The sequence below is a fragment of the Mauremys mutica genome, chromosome 8 (assembly GCF_020497125.1).
Source record: "Mauremys mutica isolate MM-2020 ecotype Southern chromosome 8, ASM2049712v1, whole genome shotgun sequence".
Taxonomy (NCBI): Eukaryota; Metazoa; Chordata; order Testudines; family Geoemydidae; genus Mauremys; species Mauremys mutica.
The window spans coordinates 50180813-50199409 of record NC_059079.1 but is presented as its reverse complement, the minus strand read 5'-3'; the positions used below and the strand labels follow the sequence as shown (position 1 = coordinate 50199409).

The 18597-nt window shown below is 42.8% G+C and overlaps 1 protein-coding gene and 1 long non-coding RNA gene across 4 annotated transcripts in view; one reads left to right on the top strand and one right to left on the bottom strand.

The window, feature by feature from the left end:
* Window positions 1-14430, bottom strand: part of BRINP3 (BMP/retinoic acid inducible neural specific 3) — a 319206-nt gene extending 304776 nt beyond the window's left edge. Inside the window, exons 1-2 of one of the 3 annotated variants that reach the window (XM_045026029.1) lie at window positions 14364-14430; window positions 12672-12965 (exon numbers count right to left, since the gene is read on the bottom strand). The gene's annotated coding sequence lies outside the window, so the exon portion shown is untranslated. Of the gene's footprint in view, window positions 1-2556; window positions 2869-11116; window positions 11607-12671; window positions 12966-14363 lie in introns of those variants that run through there. The other 2 variants (XM_045026030.1, XM_045026028.1) reach the window with 2 other exon arrangements.
* Window positions 14431-15213: 783 nt separating this feature from the next.
* LOC123376588 lies at window positions 15214-18357 on the top strand. Its single transcript, XR_006581839.1, has 3 exons — window positions 15214-15716; window positions 16230-16347; window positions 17057-18357. It is a non-coding gene; the product is annotated as an uncharacterized LOC123376588 (long non-coding RNA).
* The last annotated feature ends 240 nt before the right edge of the window (window positions 18358-18597 follow it).

Genomic DNA, 18597 nt, shown 5'->3' with positions numbered 1-18597 from the left:
ATTATATCCATACTTCAGAGTTTGGTGCTTGGTCCCTAATGTCAAATCCTTCTCACCCTACTCTCTTGTAGAAACACTTGCAAAGGGCTAGATCCTGACATTTATGCAATGGCCCCACATAGCATGCAGTATACAGTCATGCTGCAAGAGGAGGTGAATCAACAAAGATTGTGACAGAGGCAATCACAAGCTCTCTCTCCTCAGGCTTCTCCATGTGAACAGGGCTGGGAAGAGTAATCTGTGCCACACCTTAAAATCAGGAAGATTGCTCCTGGTGGTGCAGCAGCCTGACTCTGCAGGCTGGTGCAAAGAAAGTGGGGTTATGTCACTAGATGAGAAATAGTGGTGAGCAGTTTCTGCCTAAGCACAAGGAGTGCTACTGCAGAGCTCTTTGTGCAGCTAGAGAAGGGCAGAGGAAAATGCTTCATGGCAACTCTGTGCACCTGCCCAAGGACATTTACAATCTGGCTGTAGACAGGCCCTTCGTCGCTCGCCGTACAAATTAGCTGGAGAATACTCTTTAATCACACCAGTGCCCTTTTCTTTCCCTGTCTTTTCCCGCCACCACCTATATACAGTTCAGTATCAATCAGGTAGCCCCTTGGGGAACAGCTTGCTCTTCCAACTGGCTGGGAGCAACAGGCCCTCACTTTCCTGTTCCTCCTCTTCTACTTCCTTCCTGCTAGCTTTATAGGCCTTCCCCCATCAAGCTCACAGGTGATTCTCTTTTTGCGCTTTAATCTGCCACACCCTGTCAATTCCAATCACTTCCCCTTACTGGGAGCTGAGCTAGCAGGCTCTGAGCTAACAGGGGCTGGGTCAGTGCCTTTTGGCCAGCACCCTGACTGACTGACACACACACACACACTTAAGAGCGGCAACCCTGGGCCGCCTTTGGCCTCTTGGCCCCTCGGCCCTTCTGCCGCTCCCCCCGAGGGCGGGTTCCCCGGGGAAGCCTCCCTACTCAGGGCGGGGATCTTCCCAGCCATTACCTCGGATGGTCTCTCCATCCCCTTCCCACAGAAGGAGCATTTTTCTGGGAGTGCCCCCCCCCGCAATCTCTGCTTGCAGGTCATTACACCAATCACAGTGTGGCAGGCCTCCTATCCCCAGCTCCCCCTGTGGGTCTTGCTGGGGTTTGGGGGTTATTTTGGCTTCTAACGGGACCTCACGCGACTCAGTTTCCCCCAGCTCGCCTTGCGGCTCGGGGCCTTCCTGCCCCACTGACGGGGTCGGTGTTCATCCCACCGAAGGGTGGGGGGGGGATTCTTCTGTGCCTCAGTTTCCCCCATTCGTCCCAGTACATCTGGGGATTCTTCCTCAGAAAGCAGGATCAGGGGGTGTCCCCCTGCTCCCCTTCCTTCCCCGGGGGGGTCCAGACTGACCAGCTCCCCCATATATGTTTCCTGCAGGTCTCCCCGCTCTGGGCTTTGCTGTCTAGAAGTTTATTCTCAGTTCCCAGGACTAGGCACATCCTCCCACCCTGGGGTTCTCTTTCTCCAGGGATCCACCCCCCCCCTCGGGGTACCCCGTTTCATGCCCAAGGGTGGGGCCCAATCCCAGCCTAACACTACCAGACATTGTAGTTTCTCCAGGACCCCTACCCATTTCCACCTGAAACAACCCTTTGCTTCTAGGGGGACCTGGGCTACCGGGCAGGACTTCCTGTCCCCATGTATTCATTCGAGGGCCATCCTTTCCCCCAGAATAAGCCAATGTGGCTTAACCAGTGCCTTTCGCACCAGTGTGCAACTCGAGGCAGTGTTGACCACAGCCATTTGGGGTCTCCACCCCACCTTCACAGGCACAGTGGATACCCCCAGCCCCCGCTTCCGTCCCACCCATTCAGTCCAAGCACAAAAGTCCACCCAGCCACATTCCATGTCTGGGCAGTCTTGCTTAATGTGTCCTGGCTTCCCACACCGCCAGCTCATTAACTGGGCGGGTCTCTCAGGAGCTCCCCTTTTTTCTCCTCGCCTCTCCCGGGGAAAGAATCTCCAGGCTCCCACCCCAGTTCTCTGTCTTTCCATTGCCGGTCTTCCCCCCCAGGGTCCCTCAACCTGTATATACTCCTCGGTTACCCGGACTGCCTCTTCGACAGTGCCTGGCTGGTGTCTTCTCACCCAGGTCTCCGGGAGGCTTTGCAAGAACTGCTCCAGTATCAGGGAGTCCATTATCTCCTCCAGGGTACGCGTGTCAGCATGTGGCCCAGTCCCTTAACCTCTGGGTGAGTGCCTGTGGTCACACAGCAGATGTCCACTGGGCCGACCGGAGCTTCTGCCTATACCTTTCTGCTGATAAGCCTACTCAGTCCAAAATGGCTACTCTCACAGCCTCATAGTTCTGGGCAGCTTCCTCCCCCAAAGCCATATAGGCTGCTTATGCCTCACCAGTCAAATAAGGGGCTAATCAGAGGCCCCAGGTTGCCCTGTCCCATCCAGCCTCCACAGCTACCCTCTCAAAAGTTCCCAGGAAGGTGTTGGGGTCATCCACCGGGCTCATTTTACAGAGTCCCCAGCCCGGCAGCAGGGCCCCCTCCCCTGTCCTAGGACTCACCAGCCATTGTAGGAGCTGCCAGTGGACATTGCTTTGCTCCAAGATGAAGTCCTGCAGGCTTTTCTGTTGCTCGGCCTGCCAGACCAAAGCAGCCTGTCTTTCTGCTTGGTGTGCCTGCTGGAAAGTCTGCAGGGCTTGCTGGGTCTGTTTCTGTTGCTCTACAAGACATTTCAGGGTCTCCTCCATCACCATGCCACCAACCGTGCTCATTGGCATCAGATCACTGACAAGCCTGCCCTTGTAGATGGGCCCTTCATCACTCACGGTACAAATTAGCTGGAGACCACTCTTTATCACACCAGTGCCCTTTTCTTCCCCCCCCTATACAGTTCAGTATCAATCAGGTAGCCCCTTAGGGGGCAGCTTGCTCTTCCAACTGGCTGGGAGCAACAGGCCCTCACTTTCCTGTTCCTCCTCTTCTACTTCCTTCCTGCTGGCTTTATAGGCCTTCCCCCATCAAGCTCACAGGTGATTCTCTTTTTGTGCTTTAATCTGCCACACCCTGTCAATTCCAATCATTTCCCCTTACTGGGAGCTGAGCTAGCAGGTTTGAGCTAACAGGGGCTGGGTCAGTGCCTTTTAGCCAGCACCCTGTTACACTGGCCCACACATTTTAATTAAAACTTCAAATGATATTGAGGTGTTTATAATAGAGATGGCACTATCTCTCTTGGGAAAAGAGAATGCTAAGAACCTATCCTACAGGACAGCAGCAGCAGGCCCAGTATTTTATCAGATCAAAAGGCACACTAAACCAATGGCATCAAATGCAGACTTATATGTAGCCAATGTTAGTGTGACAGATATTGCAACCCCAGGCAGTATCTTAGGGGATCATTGTATTCAATTTATACATGGGTTATGTAGGATTATTTCTACTTTATGACAGTAGTGATTACTCTTGGGACTGTAAACAACTGCAAAAAAGCACCATCTCCTGGGGTGTTTGCATATACTGGTTCAGGCTGGGTTTTCCAGAGACTCAATGAAAGGATTTTGGGCATAAAAAAGGTGAGCTGGAACTGAAACAGACCTTTTTTTTCTGATCCAACAAATGGACAGACCTTCTGTCTAAAGGGGTGGGGGAAGAGACGTGCAGTTAACCCTGAATCTATAACAGTTGGCACTTAGCTACTATGGGGATGAGCACTATAATATAATAATAGAAGCTATACCTATCTCCTAGAACTGGAAGGGACCTTGAAAAGTCATTGAGTCCAGCCCCCCAAACAAGACCAAGTGCTGACTTTTTGCCCCAGATCCCTAAGTGGCCCCCCTGAGGATTGAACTCACAACCCTGGGTTCAGCAGGCCAATACTCAAACCACTGAGCTATCCCTCCCTCTAAAAAAAATGCCATTCCGTGGACAGATGTTTTCACTCATTTATTTTGTAGGACACTTGTTTTAAAATCAGACTCAGGGACGTTTTAGCTAGCTGGAAGCTTCTAAAAACTAGACGGGCAATATTCTCCACTGCAGAAGAGCACAGAAATCAAAGAGGACTAATATCCACCTCATTCATAATCAGTCCCAGCCAGGAGTTTTCTGGCCCAGCATGCCTACTGAGTATCACATATCTGTGAAAAGCACACATATACAAACATAAGCATGAGCATATGTAAGAAGCCATGCCATCAAGTAACAAAACAATTCTGGTCTATTTATTTCCATCCATCTGCTCAACCCGTTAGTTTCTAAACTGAATGCTCAATTTCAACTGAAGGAAGTATTCCTGTCATCTCACCGTGAGGACCAAATATATAAAGTGTTAGCTCCACACCTTCTGCTCTGAAGACTCACTCTAAATCCCACTGAAATCAAAGGTAAGGCTCCCATTAACTGCAATAGGGGTTGGATCAAGCCCTAAAACAAAAAGCTTTGGTGACCAACAGCTTTCCAAGGTAGGTACCATCTAGGGAAAGGAAAGTGGTTGGAGCAGGAGGCTTCTGGATTAGAGCCCAGATCACTCACTGAGTAATTTTTGCCAATTCCTTTAACCTTTCTTTATCTCAGCTTTCCATACATAAAATCATGATAACACTTTCCTCACAGGAGCGTTGTGAGGTTTAATTAATTAATGCCTGTAAAGTGCTTTCAGATCATTAGATGAAAGAAGCCATATAAAAATGCAACATATGATTATGATGATGATGATGCTGTTCACCATATTCCCCCAGGAACTGTTTCTTTCTATTTATAGTTCCCGTCTCTGGAGGTTCTGAGTCAAATCCTGGGGCAGGGAGGAAATCTTCTGCACTTCAGATAAAATAGAAGTTTCCTTGTAGCTACTAAAATGCTAACATTCTTCCCAAAGTAATGGAGAGTAAAAATAATTGCATATGGGTGTTCTCTGGCTTTAGGAAGAGGGCCAAGTGAACACAGCACTCTATTAATTATAATAAGATCATTTTTGCATTAAGTGGTGGTTGCCCAAAGGCTCGCTGGCTTCAATTTCTTCCTGTTGTCCACCCTCTCAAATGTTACTGCACTTACTCCCATTATCCTGGTCCCCTTGTTTCTAATGCTGCCACAACATATCTTGTAGTTAGCTCTTTATTAATTTAATTTAGATTATTATTAATATTATTATTATGTATTTGTATTTATTTGCTAAGTTGTTCAGTTTAATCATCTGTTTGGGAGATTCTTGTGACTTCGCTCAGGAAACAGACATCATCCTGTACTTTTATAGAGCTGTCACCTGCTCTTGCACAAACTTTCAGTCTGGCTGGTTTCATTTGCAGATGAAGCAGGTCAAACCCTGTCTTTCTCATTAGGATTCACAGTCAGCCAGAAGTCCTCTACCGCAGTGCAGGTCTCAGTGATGTCTCATTTTTCTTTCACCACATTTCCCCCCACTCCAATTACATTCTATATTTTTTAAAAGTCTGTTATTTTATGAACAAACGAGAAACAAAATTGTAAAAGATGGCAGTATCAAACAGAATAGTAAAGATCATGTGTTCCATTCTATAGCGCCTTTCATCCAAATGGGCTCCAAAGCCCATAACAGATTTACTACTTGACTGTACAGGCTCTAGTTGTCTGCTGGGGTAAATGAGTAAAACTCAAGTCAGTGGAGTTGTGGCCATTTATACCTACAGAAAATTTGACCACACAGTTCATATATCACTTAAGCAGAGGGCCACATTTCTACTGCTTCTTCATGAACAGCATCACATTATTCCTAGCCAGTCCTCACACTTAAAGGACAGCTTGTAGCATGTAGCATAGGTCATGGGCTAGATTCACAAAGGGACCTGAGGATTGGGCCCTGAGGGTGAGGTAGATAGAGGAACTCCTGTCTTCCACTGATTCATGAATCCACTGAGTCTTAGGCAAGAGACAGCCATCCAGATTCCTAGAGTGAGGCAGGAACATTAGCATGTAGGGAACTTTTACTGTGAAAACTTCAGTAACAACGTAGTTTAAGTGCCTACAGAGTTTGGCACCAGCTGAGCAGGGCTAGGAGCAGTAGCGCCTATATCTGGGGCTTTGGTGCCTAAAGTGGCAGCTAGCAACTCTAGCCCCCTGCTTCTATGCCTGGTTGTGCCACTGGTTTGTTTTATGATCTTGGGCAAGTCACTTTAACCTCCTGTGCCTCAGTTTCCCCATCTACAAAACAGTGAAACTTAGTTCCTTTGTAAAGTGTTATGAGATGGATGGGTGAAAACTACTATATCAGAGTGAGGTGTTGTTATACAGGTATTTGTAATCTGCAAAGTTTGTTCTACTTTCCAAAATTGTTTGTATTCCTTTTCCAGGACTATTGACACTATCTAGCTAGAAGGAGGTGGTTTTTATAAGCCTATAGCTAGTATATGGGTAACGTCCAGATGCTCTTAAATGTTCACATTATAGTTATTAATTTTTTATGGGTCTAAGCACAGGAACTTTATGGCTGACTGAGCAAAGATTCAAATCTCAGCAAGTCAGCTGGACTTAATTGCATCTCAGGATGATGATACACAATGCTTGATTGGAAGTAATAATTATGTCATGTGGATTGGGCAATCTACTGTGTGTGTGTGTGTGTGTGTGTATGTGTGTGTTGTTCCTAAAAAATCAGTCTTGTTCCTAAAACATGTTCATCTGGAAAAAAAATTGTATTTTCTGATGTATTTGAACAATTTTAACTTATTAAAGAGAATCTTTCCTGTAGTGGCAGAAAGGGTGGGATTTAAACTGCATTGTGTATCTATAAGTTGGTTCTAAAACAGTTTGTAGTTCAGCAATATTACCAACCATAATATGACGCAACTAGTAAAAATAACAAACAATTTTTATTTAGAAGTACAAATGGAAAGATGTTTATAGTTAATACTTGAAAGCTGACATTTCAGCTCTAATCTTTCTAATAAAAAATAAGATACAAGGATTTATAGTTTAGGTAAAAACAATGTTCCCCGTTGTTTGTGGGGTTTTCTTAATTATAAACTATCACCACTTTTTATTTATTTATTTGAAACACTGTAATAAATAAGGGAGATTTTTTTCCAAGGACTTTGCCTCATCAAGACAAACCTGCTTACAGACATTTATCTGACCTATCAATAACTATATGAATTAAAAGAACCATTTCTGCCTCTCAAGTTAATGTGAGGGAAACTCTTAAAATATATGTATTTCGATGGCTCAGAGAGTAGCTAATGAGATACAAAACCGCTCTCCTTTTAAGCCACTGATGGTTCAAATTCATATCCCAGGTCAATAGTGATAAAAGTAATTACCATCCAATGACTATGTGAAAAAGTTGGTGGTCTTAGTCCATTCCCTGATGGACAGGTTTTCCTCTCATCATATTAACAATGATGCAATTGACATTAACTTGTTAGAAGTCTCAGCACAGAGTTGAGGAGTAAGCTCTGATCCTAGGAAGTGCTGAGTGTCTACGTCTCCCACTGAAAAAAGGATATGCTCTCAGTATTGAGCTTTAAGTGAACCCTACAGTTCAGGGTTGAAGCACACTGGTGGAAGAGTGAGCAGAATCTTGCACTGCTGTTGTATCTATTCTGCAGATAAACAGATGTGCAGGTTGCCTGTCCATCCCCTTTCATGACCATAAAATGCATATATAATTTTCTCACAATATATAATTATCTCTCTAGCTTTTTTTTTACTAAAGGACTTGAAAAAATTAATTTGAAAATACAAAATCAAAAGAATTATAACTTCTTTCTTATATATACTCCAAAGATCTAGTGACTACTGATCATACGTTCTTTGGGGAAAAAAATTAAAAATTCACTCCCAGCTTGACACCTCAAATGGTAATACCAGGATTCAGCACCGATTGTATATATTTTATATCTGAGTTTAAAGATCCTTAAAAACAGAGATTTGCAATGAAAAACTTGGCTAATGTTAAAAATGGAATCACTTTAATATTCCCTTGTTTGAATTTAGAGATTATCTTTACTTGCGGTCAGTCGAGCTCAGTGTACTGGGTGCAATTAGTAAACATAGCTTTGTAAGTTCTGGTTTTAAAGAAAGGGATATAAATTAGCCTCAATTAATATGACTTACAATAGTTCTTTTTAATTATGAATAATATGAACTTAAAATGATTAAATAATAATCTAAATAGTGCTGGATTTAAGACCTTTGTTCACTACAAACAATAAATATTGTAAAAATATGAATGATGTCACAAAATTGCTTCTCTCATTAACCAAGTGGCTGGTAAGTCTGGCAATGAAGGTGTTACTGCAAATGTGCAGCATTTTCTAATCACCATTAATGTGACTGCTTCAGCAAAGGTACCTGACTGAAGAGCCATGGGATCTCACCTCATTATAAGAGAAACCACTATGGTTTAATAATCTTAATTGAGCTAGCAGTATATATCACCTGGTCAATTTTCCTTTGAAGATGGAAAAAAAATCTATGGTCTTTGTGAAAAGTGCATTAGTTAAACTCATAAAGTCTCAACATTCTGGTGAACGTCCTTGGTTCTTTCTGATAATAGACTATATGATGCCACTGGGTTTAAGTACAACTCCCCAATCATTTCCGTGGAGGTTCTGCTTAAAATGGATGCCATGATATAGCATCCATTGCCTGAAGTGCCTGGAGAACAATATCTACCTGGCTTTTTAAATTAACTTCAGGGCTAGAAAACTTTATTACTTACACTATTTTCAATGTCCCTTACAGTGTAATGCCCTGATATTTCAGAGGGCACCTGCAACTCAGTGGGAGGTATGCACTTTTGAAAATGAGGCTCTTCATACATTTTTGCTATATGTGGAAGTATGATAGTGTATCACACATCATTTGAACAGTGTGACATAAAACAATAAGACCAGTTCCATAACACTTCACTTCTAGTCTCTTTTAATAGTATTCATTCCAATGAAGTCCTCTGGTACTAGCATGTATGCAACATGTAATGTAATAGTGTCCCCAGAAGGTTGGTTTTTTAAAAAAATATTAAAATCCACTTCTTATTCCAACCTATACTCTTGGTGACTGATCCTGCCCTGAGTGAAGTCAGTAACAAAACTCCCATCATTTTTAATGGTGCAACACCAAGGCCTTTCATGAGGAGCAGACATACTAAATAAGACAATAAGGTCTAAAGGAGGATTATTGTTGAAAATTTCAAAGACACACAATTCCATGCCAATAGTAAAGTTTGGGATTAGGAAGGTGTGAAACATCAGTCTCATAAAATGAAGTTACCCATGTTAAGAATCACATGGGCTAGCCCTTCTTAACATGATCTTCCTGAAAGTATATTTCAGAAACATCTGTCAAATTGTACTTCTAGTGATTTCACTCCCAAAAGAAGTTAACAATGTTTTGAAAAATCTATGTCTAGAAAGAGGGGTGCACAGGTTACATATGACAGTTGATAAATATTTAATATTTCCAGAAACTACTATTTAGGAAGTCCCACCCCTTTGTTTCCTAAATGAAAACTAAGATATTTCTGATAAATTGATAGAATTCTTGATCTTCTCCCAATTTCCATTTAGATTTGTGAAAACTACTGGTGAAGGAAAACAAGCTTGTATTAGGTTTAGATGGACATTACTTCTTTCCATTTAATTTAAAAAATTAGATGTTTTCTAGACTGATCAAAGTCAAATAAGAAAACCTGATTTCAAACTAATCCAAATGAAATCAACTATTTTAGTCCCATAAGTCAACATTTATCTCCTGTATTTTGAGATCAGTGGAAAGTCACTACCATTTATATAAATTAAAAAAAAAAACTTCTCAAACACAGGTTGGTATGAACAACTAGTGGACTAATGTAATTAATTTTTCACAATAGAACTCAGACACTTAGTAATAGAAAGAATAAGGCAGGAATAGACAGTGATTATATTGCTCGAAGATTCTCAAGTTGTTGCAATTGTTAGTTGTACAAATGCTGCCTTTTGCAGTGAGATCTGTAAAATGTTCAGCTGCTTGTTTGCATGTTTGCTAGTTAACATTTTCATTCTCAATGCTTCACCATTTCATGAGTGAACACTCCAAATGCAGAAACTGTATTGATAAATGTATGTTGTAGGGTTTATCTCTCCTCAATGCAGGTGGTTATAAGGCTACAGGAAATAACACCAAATATTTTCCCCCTAACCTTATATACAAGATTTAAAGAGAAAATAATTCAAGGCAAGATTTTTTTTTCACCTCGTCTGTATATGAAACTGTGATATCTCTGAAACAGCAATGCAACAGAGACTGACTACTGCTTCCTCCACTACAATTTAAACATTTCTACAGTATTTTCAAAGCAAAGTCTCTTCATAACATACCATACAGCTATGCTACCATATCTATTTTTTTTAATAATAGGAGTGTGCTACACTTCAAAGTTTGAGCATTGACAGCACTACCTAAACTCCAGTATCTATACAGCCTGTGATGCTGAAGTTACTGTTTATACTGTTAATATACATTTATCCACATATGCTTAGTGTTCCAGTTACACTCTTCTTTAAAAATAGATATTTTGTTTGTTTAAAAATATCTTTCTCTTGTGCGACATTTAAAAGAAGAGTTAGACATGAGAGTTTCTAGAAAATAATATATTATGGTTTCTTCTCTCAGATTTGTGAGCCAGCTAAACAGCTGTGTCCCTAATTAACTGAGGGTGCACAAAAGATTTCTTTTATTATAAGTCTGCCTCAAAGTGGCCTTTATTTGGTGGGGATCTGTGGCAGATATCAATTCTATACAGAGAACATTTTTCACTCAGCACATGCATTATATTTTTATGCCAGTCATGAATTACTGGACTGCACAAATACACTTTCCATATGCTTACTTCTTCTCTAACGGAAATCATTAACATTTTAAACTAATACAGCCTTAAGAAATGCCTCACCCACACTAAATTATATCATGTTACCGTTTTCCCCAGTCCCCCTTTTAGAACAGTAACAATTTTATGGTGCAATCAACCAAAACGAAATGGTATGGAATAGTTTGTGAAGGAGTAATTCAGGGCAGGATGCAATTAAACACTTAATGAAATGTACATGGAAAATGCACATGAATGCAGAAATAAAACACAGTATAGACTGCTGGTAACAAAACCCTTACCTACTAAAATGCATGATGGTCTGTAAGTGCACAGAGATCAGTAGCCAAGACAGCCCAGACTCCTGTAGTCCAATATGCCGTGACAATTTACATCCAAATTTCTTTACCTTGCTTTTTACACCATCCTATAGTTCATACCTCTGTTGCCTATGATTGGCTAGTATAGCTATGAGGTACACATAGGATTCATGCTGGGAGCAGCCTGCAATCTTTATTAACTCTTTCTGGTCAACCCCGGGTGCACGCAGATTTGGCAAGCTTACACAAATTGATACATCCTCATCTTCTGGAGGGAGATAGCAGGCAACAAATCCCCTGGATAATTCTCAAGCAGGCTTTTTCTTGGGGAGGGGGAAATGCGAGATGGTGCAAGGGCAGGTCACTTTGTGCTCCTCAAACTGATGCAAAGCAAAGTGACCTCTAAGGTGAGAGACTCCGAGAAAGAGGACTCCAGCCGTCAGAGACTACAAGAGTCTGCCACCGCCTGGCTGCAAAAGTAACTCACTCACTCCACTCTGGGAACCCCGCCCTCTGCCGGTGAAGGACAGACACTACCAGGGATCTGCACTTCCCTCCTCCCCCCACTTCCACCGCCCAAACGAAAAGCAAAACTTTCAAGAGTTGAGTAGAATTCAAATACAGACTAATGATCAGCCCCACTTGCTTGTGAAGTGTGTTTATAAAGGAGACAGGCAACTAACTCCCCCTAAAGACACCTCTACCTTAGTGTCTATCACTCACAATGGAAAGATTCAAAATCATTTTAAGATCTGGAACAGGATCTGAGCCCAGGATCCATGAAGCTACTGGCGGGAGATGATGATGATGATTGATGATAGCGCTGGTGATCTTTGGCAGTGAAGACAATTTAGGAAGGCTATTATACAAACCTAAAAGAAACCACGCTGGCTATCGTAGGTCTTTCCCCCTAAGGGAGTTAATTTTATTTACGCACTATCACGCCTTTAAAACAAAACAAGACGGGGGGGGGGGAGGAGGGGATGGAGTGTCAGGCTGTTGAATGAGGCTACAGATTTTCTGAGTCATCTATCCTGATGGTGTGGTGAGCAGTGGGTTTCCTCTGGCTAGAACTGTTGAACGCTGGAAATGAAGCATTAAGGCTAATGGGAATCTTCTCTAGTAAGCATGCCTCATGCTTGCTGGCTGCAAATGCCCATTTAGACTACATTAATTGCATTGATTTATTTGGTGTTTGTATGCAAAGGATTTTTTTTATTCCTCTAGTAAAGTATGAAAAAGCCACACGGGCCAACCTATGTCAGTTCTTATTTCCGATGCATTCCCACCATCCATCAGCTGAACGTGCTCTAAGCAAGTCAGCTTCCCTAATGCTATCCCTTGACCAGTACCCACCCCCCTCCGAGGGCATAGCGTATAAATCGCCTTTCCAGAGTGCAAACATTTAACAGCTTGTAGATGATGCACAAATGAAATCCCCTGTCCCCATTTTGCACCTTACCGTTCGGGAGTTTTAATTAATAATAATAATACAATTAATAACAGCAGTTAGGCAGAGCCTCTGAAATGCACTTACCTAGACATTCGGCTACATCTGGGGTGGGGAAAAGGATCTGACTGCACTGGAAGTTTCTTTCCCCTGACCCGTTTGGTAGTGGAGGATCCCAGCAGCAGCAGGGGAAGCGCAATTCACTAGCCCCTATTGAGATTTGATTCATTACACACCCTGGCTCAATGGGTGAGGGAGAACGGTCAATAATGATGCTCCCGATAGGTTTCCCCTGGAGGGAAGACTGAAGCGGGAAGTCACACACAGCTACAGCAAGGTGACGAGGCGTAGGAGTTCCATGCTCAGCCCAGAGGAAAGGAGCTGAAAGGGAAATGGACTTTCTCAACTGGATCCGAGGGCTGAGGGGCTTTTTAACTCCTCCCTCCCCAGATAATCCAGCACTTGAAGGAGAAGGAAGGAGGACTCTCAGGGACAGGAGCAGGTACTGAGAGAACACTGATCTTTTCGCTCCTCTCCCATCCACCAGCCAATACATTCAATCAGATCCTCGTTCTCTGTCACTGGCCCATCTACCTGTTAGGATCACAAACTGAGTTCCTTCCGTGATCTATGAATGCAATGTGATAGACATGACCATATCACGTAACCTACCCCGCTCAAGCCAAATCACTCGACAGCGAAATGGAACTAAACTAATACCTCGCTGTGAAAGGTATTTCCCTCCCCATCTTCTACTATTGAATGTGGATAATCTCTAATTAAAGAAATAATAATGTTAAAAGACGCTGCTACAAATGGCTCCATGAAGTCATCTGACATTTTTTATTTCTGTACTAACTGGGGGGGGGGGGGTTTCAGCGAAAGCAAAAGTCCTCAGTTGGTCAAAAGATGGGCTCCGTGTAAATGTGCGTGCGTTTTATTAAGAACCAAGCTGGCTCCTGAGCTGCTGTCTGCACTGTAGTAAAATACAGGTATGAGGGCGGAGGGGTGGAATCAGAAGGTGAAATCAGAAATGGACGTGCAGGAAGGAGGTGAGAGCAAGTTCGCTCATTAGAACTATGCCAGAATTATTATAATTCCCCAGGATTCCCTTCCTCTGTCATGAAGGGAAAGAGAGGTGTCTACAGGCTGCTCAAACTACGCCTCCTTTCCATAAACCCAAATTCCAGACATCTCCTTCAACTTCAAGACCTGCCGCGCAGCTCCATCGAGTATATTTGATCAGGTTTGAAAAGCTCTCCCTTCTCTTTCTCTTTCTTTGAACTGATTGAAAATAAAGCAAAATCCTCACCAACCTGAACAGCCTTCTTCTGTGGGGATCAGCAAGAGTAATGAACTTTCTCAGACACACACCCCCATACCCCCGCACCCCGATTCTATTATCACGGGACTAATTCTCCTGCAGTATATTGAAATAATGCGTCCTTTCAAAATACTTACGAGTGCCAGTATATATGTGTGGAGTTGAGGAACGGGTTAATGAAGCAAGGGATGTAGCAGGTACATTGTCTGATGCAAACATTAATAAAATGTGATGAATAAGCAGCGGAATGTAGTGTAATCGTGGTGCAGGTTATAACTTACTGCCTCTGGCTGTGAGTAACATTAATGGATGTGGTCAAGTAGGACTGGTGCTTTATAAGTCTTCGAGTTCGGAAAGTAAAAGGATAGAGCATTAAAATGGCGAGACCTAAACATTACTCTAGATTAGTGTCAAATTTGTTAAAAACGGCATGCGCGGGAAATAAACTTACTCACCAGGTGAAATTTCAGGAAGCGAGATGATTGTGAGCGAAACGAAGCCAGAATCCAAGCAGACATTCCATGATCTTCAGCTTCAAGCTAAAAAAGTGATCTGCATGGTGGTGGCCCTTTAGAAATAATCAGCAGGTCCTGGTGGCACAGCACCAAGTAAAATAAACCACTGTGTGTGCGTGTGCGTGTGTGTGTGAGAGAGACAGAGAGAGAGAGAGAGAGAGAGAGAGGAATCAAATATGTCAAGAGAAGTGTGCGTGTGGGGGGGAGAGTGTGGGATCTTTGATGATCCTTAGGCAAAAGAGATAAATAATAACAAATCGTGAGACTTCCTATAGGTTAAAAAAGGCGAGAGGCTCTGCCAACCCAGTTCGAGAGGAAGGAGCACAGAGAAATCTGCACAGAGAAGTACAAGGATGTGGTGGAGACAGTGAGATACAGCGAGAACTAGTGAGCGAGGCTGTAGTCATGCTGATAGATATAGCAGCGGGAATGATTTAGGGAGCTGGGGAGGATCCAATGAGAATTCAAGAGGGGGCAACCTCAGAGATACTGCACTGGTCTGTACTTCTCCAGAGATACCCTGGGCTGTGGTTCATGATTACTAGGACTTTAATATCAAGTCAGTGCCTTTCCCGTGGCTTTCCTCTGAACCCCCACGAGTCAACACCATGGGGTGGGGGGTGACAGGGGACACCGAAGGGCTGGGGGGAACTAACCACACCAAACCATGGACTAAATCTACCGCGATTGGCGCGAGGAACCGGTGTAGCGTAGAAGATGCTACAGGGGAGAAGGAGCTGAAAGCAGCTGTGCTGGGAGCACGGCGCTTTTGGAGAAAGAGAAAGTGACTAGCAGCCGAAGGAGCTGCTCCAGCTCCTCCCGTGATCATATGAATCCCCTTCGCAAGGCTTGATTCCGCCGGGTCCCCGTGCCGGGGATGGCTGTGGGGCTGCGATGACACTTTGGGGAACTGGGAGTGGGCGGGGGCTTTGTTCTGTGTTTGGTTTTCGCGTTCGGCAAAGGCCGGGAGAAATGGCTCTGCTGCTGTCTCCGGCGTGACTGTGCCGTTCGCGTATCCGGGTACGGCGCAGGCTGCAGTTGAACAAGCGATAGCTGCCGTATGGATCGGGTAAGGTTATCCCCTCCCGCTCCATTCCCTAAGGCTACTTTATAACCAAGCCTTCTATCTGAGACCCTATTGTTCTAAGTCAGCTCCTTCCCTCTGTACGGATCCTGCTCCTCCTCCTCAAGGAGCTGCCTCTCTTCCCAGCGGACCGTCTGCTGATCCTAGGTGCCTGATTTTGTGTTTCGAGATTTATCCCCGCACAGGGACGCTAGACAATGAGCTCCCAGGTAGCCTTTTGCCCTCTCTCCTCTCTTTCCTCCCTCGCTCTCAATCTTGTTCTCTCCTTGGGCGGAGAGGGAGGGAAGGAGGGGGCAATGCCGGAGACTGATTTCTCGGAGGAGCTTGAGGAGGTGGGTGATCGAGGGAATAAACATTTGCCCTGGTGCAAGGCGTCCCTGGTAAGTAAGTAAGTAAGTAAGTAATCTGATTTTCTGCTGTGGCCAAAGACGCGCACCACTTCTCTCTGCTATTCATTCGCTTGCTCTCTGCATGTCAATCACGAGCTGAGTTAGTGGAAAATTTCCTTTTCTTTTTTCCATAATAGTGGCTCTTGAGTGTGTAGTGAATTTCAAGGTGCGGGAGGTGGGGTGGGTGGGAGAGGAGTAACCACAGGAGAACACCCTTCTCCATATCCTCACTGTCCCTCTCAGTATATAGCCATATAGTCGAGTTGACAATTTGACATCAATGAAATGAAAGCTAATTCCTGATTGCCTGCCTTAATATGTCGACATGAACAGCTTGCAGACCCAGCAGGAAGCTATGGAATCCTTGAATTTTTACAAGCGTAAGATAGCTTGGCCATGTTCTACCATGCTTCCAGTGATCAGAGAGCCCCATCAATACGCGACATGACTGGTATATTAACCCGCATACAGATTGCACTTTGTCGTATTGTAGGGATTACACCCCTCTGATACTCTGAATACAAGTCACTATGCTGTATTGTATGGATCGATTAGGCGATGTCGGCTTTTCAGTAAGAATATATGGGTTTTTTTTCTGATGATTTCATTGACCACTCAGTTTGGCTTTCTTACAGTCATTTACGTGTACTCGACCGTGATGTGTGTGTGTGTAAACTGCTCAACACCTTTGTTTTACATTCCATTTCCATTATACTTTTTATAAGAGCATAAATGATTCCCGAGTGTCAAAGCTGGCAACAAGTAGTACAGGATTCCTTCCTCCTTCCTTTCCCCTTGCTCTCTCCCCTTCCCTCCCCCCCCCAATGCTAGTGAGAGGAAAGGTCACTTTGTTTATGTAAAGATCAGTGTTCTCCTTAACAAAAAGTGTTGTGCATCAAACCTGCAGTGACTATCAAATAGACTTGTAGATTCAAGATACTCAATAAGGACATTGTCCATTTTCTGAAAAGGACAAAATCCCCAGGAAAAGTCAGTGAGATAAAGTTGTATGGATGGGATAAATCAACAGTGCCAGATTGTGCACGTGCAGCAATATCTTTTTTTGTGTGTTTATTATTAAGAACATCGGCAAGCTCTGAGGGATACTTTTTAGATAAAGACATGTTGATATGCTAATGCCTTTCTGTTTTTCTCTTTAGGTTTTATGCCAGTCCTAATGGTGTCCTGGCCAGAACTGTTCTGAAGTCTTGTTGATAAAGGAAGCTTGCAGGTGGGGGTACTGGTTTTGCAGAAGATTACGATTGAAAATTGCTGTTCAAGAGGGTTTTGTTTAGGGCCTGATCCAAAACCCATTATAATTAATGGAAAGACTTCCACTGACTTCACAGGGCTTCAGATCAGGCCCTTTAATCTTTTTTCATAATTATAGGAATTTTAATTTCATAGGAAGGCATCTCATGATGGAATGGACACAGTGTGATTTGATTTACATTTGATATCTAGTATTCACTGCACACACATCCATGTTTTTAATATTCATAGCAGTCCAACTCTAATTGCTGAGCAAGTGACACCTCACTTAATCTTTCTTAAATTAATATGTTTATTCTGTTATTATACTTCATGTATGTGTTCTACAGCTTCAGGAAAATAAATGCAAAACAATCTTGGGGTGAAATTCACCCCTTTGCAGAGGATCAGCTCAAGACCTAGTGGCTGCTGCAGTTCCACTTAAGCCCACAAAATAGCACTTCAGTGGTGCATAGGACTTGTGTAGGCACTTTGGTCAGGGGTGCATTTACCATTAATGTTTACAATGGCCCTAATGTAAAGTCGCCAGATATTATCCATTATGGGCCAGAATAATGAAATTTGAAGCAGTTGAATTTTACTTAAATTCTGAAAAAACTGGTGCAATAAAAGTGTTATTAACATTAATCATGCATGCGAAAGTTGCATATACACACATTAACAGCATATCACACAGCAATTTTTTTTGTTTTTTGTTTTTCTTCATTATCAATGTCTTTTTTGCACTCGTCTTTCTTCCAAAACCCCATACAAGTTTATTTTGAGATTTTTGAGGCTGCATGTAATTTTCCAGGCAAATACAGCACTGACACTTATATTGCAATTGGTTTCTTGCAAAAAAAAGTTGTATTGACAACATTTTATGGGAGCAGTACTGCCACCTCCTTAAAGTGCCTATGTACCAGCTATAATACATTCTCTGCATCTTATTCTGCTATAACTTTTCATCTAATTATTTCATACACTACATATTTAGTCTGCAGAAACTGTACTTGACTTTTGAAACACTTGGGAGGAGAAATGTGATAACCTACTAAAGTGCCTTGCCCTTAACTGAAATTATGACAAAGTAATTAAAGTTAAAGCAAAAAGGCTTAATCTCTTGACTCCTTATGTTGTCAGTGTTTTTGCATTAGTGAGATTTTTTTTAAAAAGGCTGTGATTTAAATGTCAAAAAGATTGCAAGAAAACCCACCAGTGAATATTTAATTGCCATCTATTTATACTGTATATATTTTTCTTTTTAAATGGCTTGACACATTTCTCAGATTTTGAATCTTTCTTGTTCAGTCTCTAGTTCTTTTAACACCCACAGTTATTAAACTAAATCAGTAGATGAATAGAGTGTTTGCACAATACAAAACAAACAGAATATAAGATAGAATTTTATTTTATAGAAATCTTTTGACCTTGGTATCTTGGTTTTAAT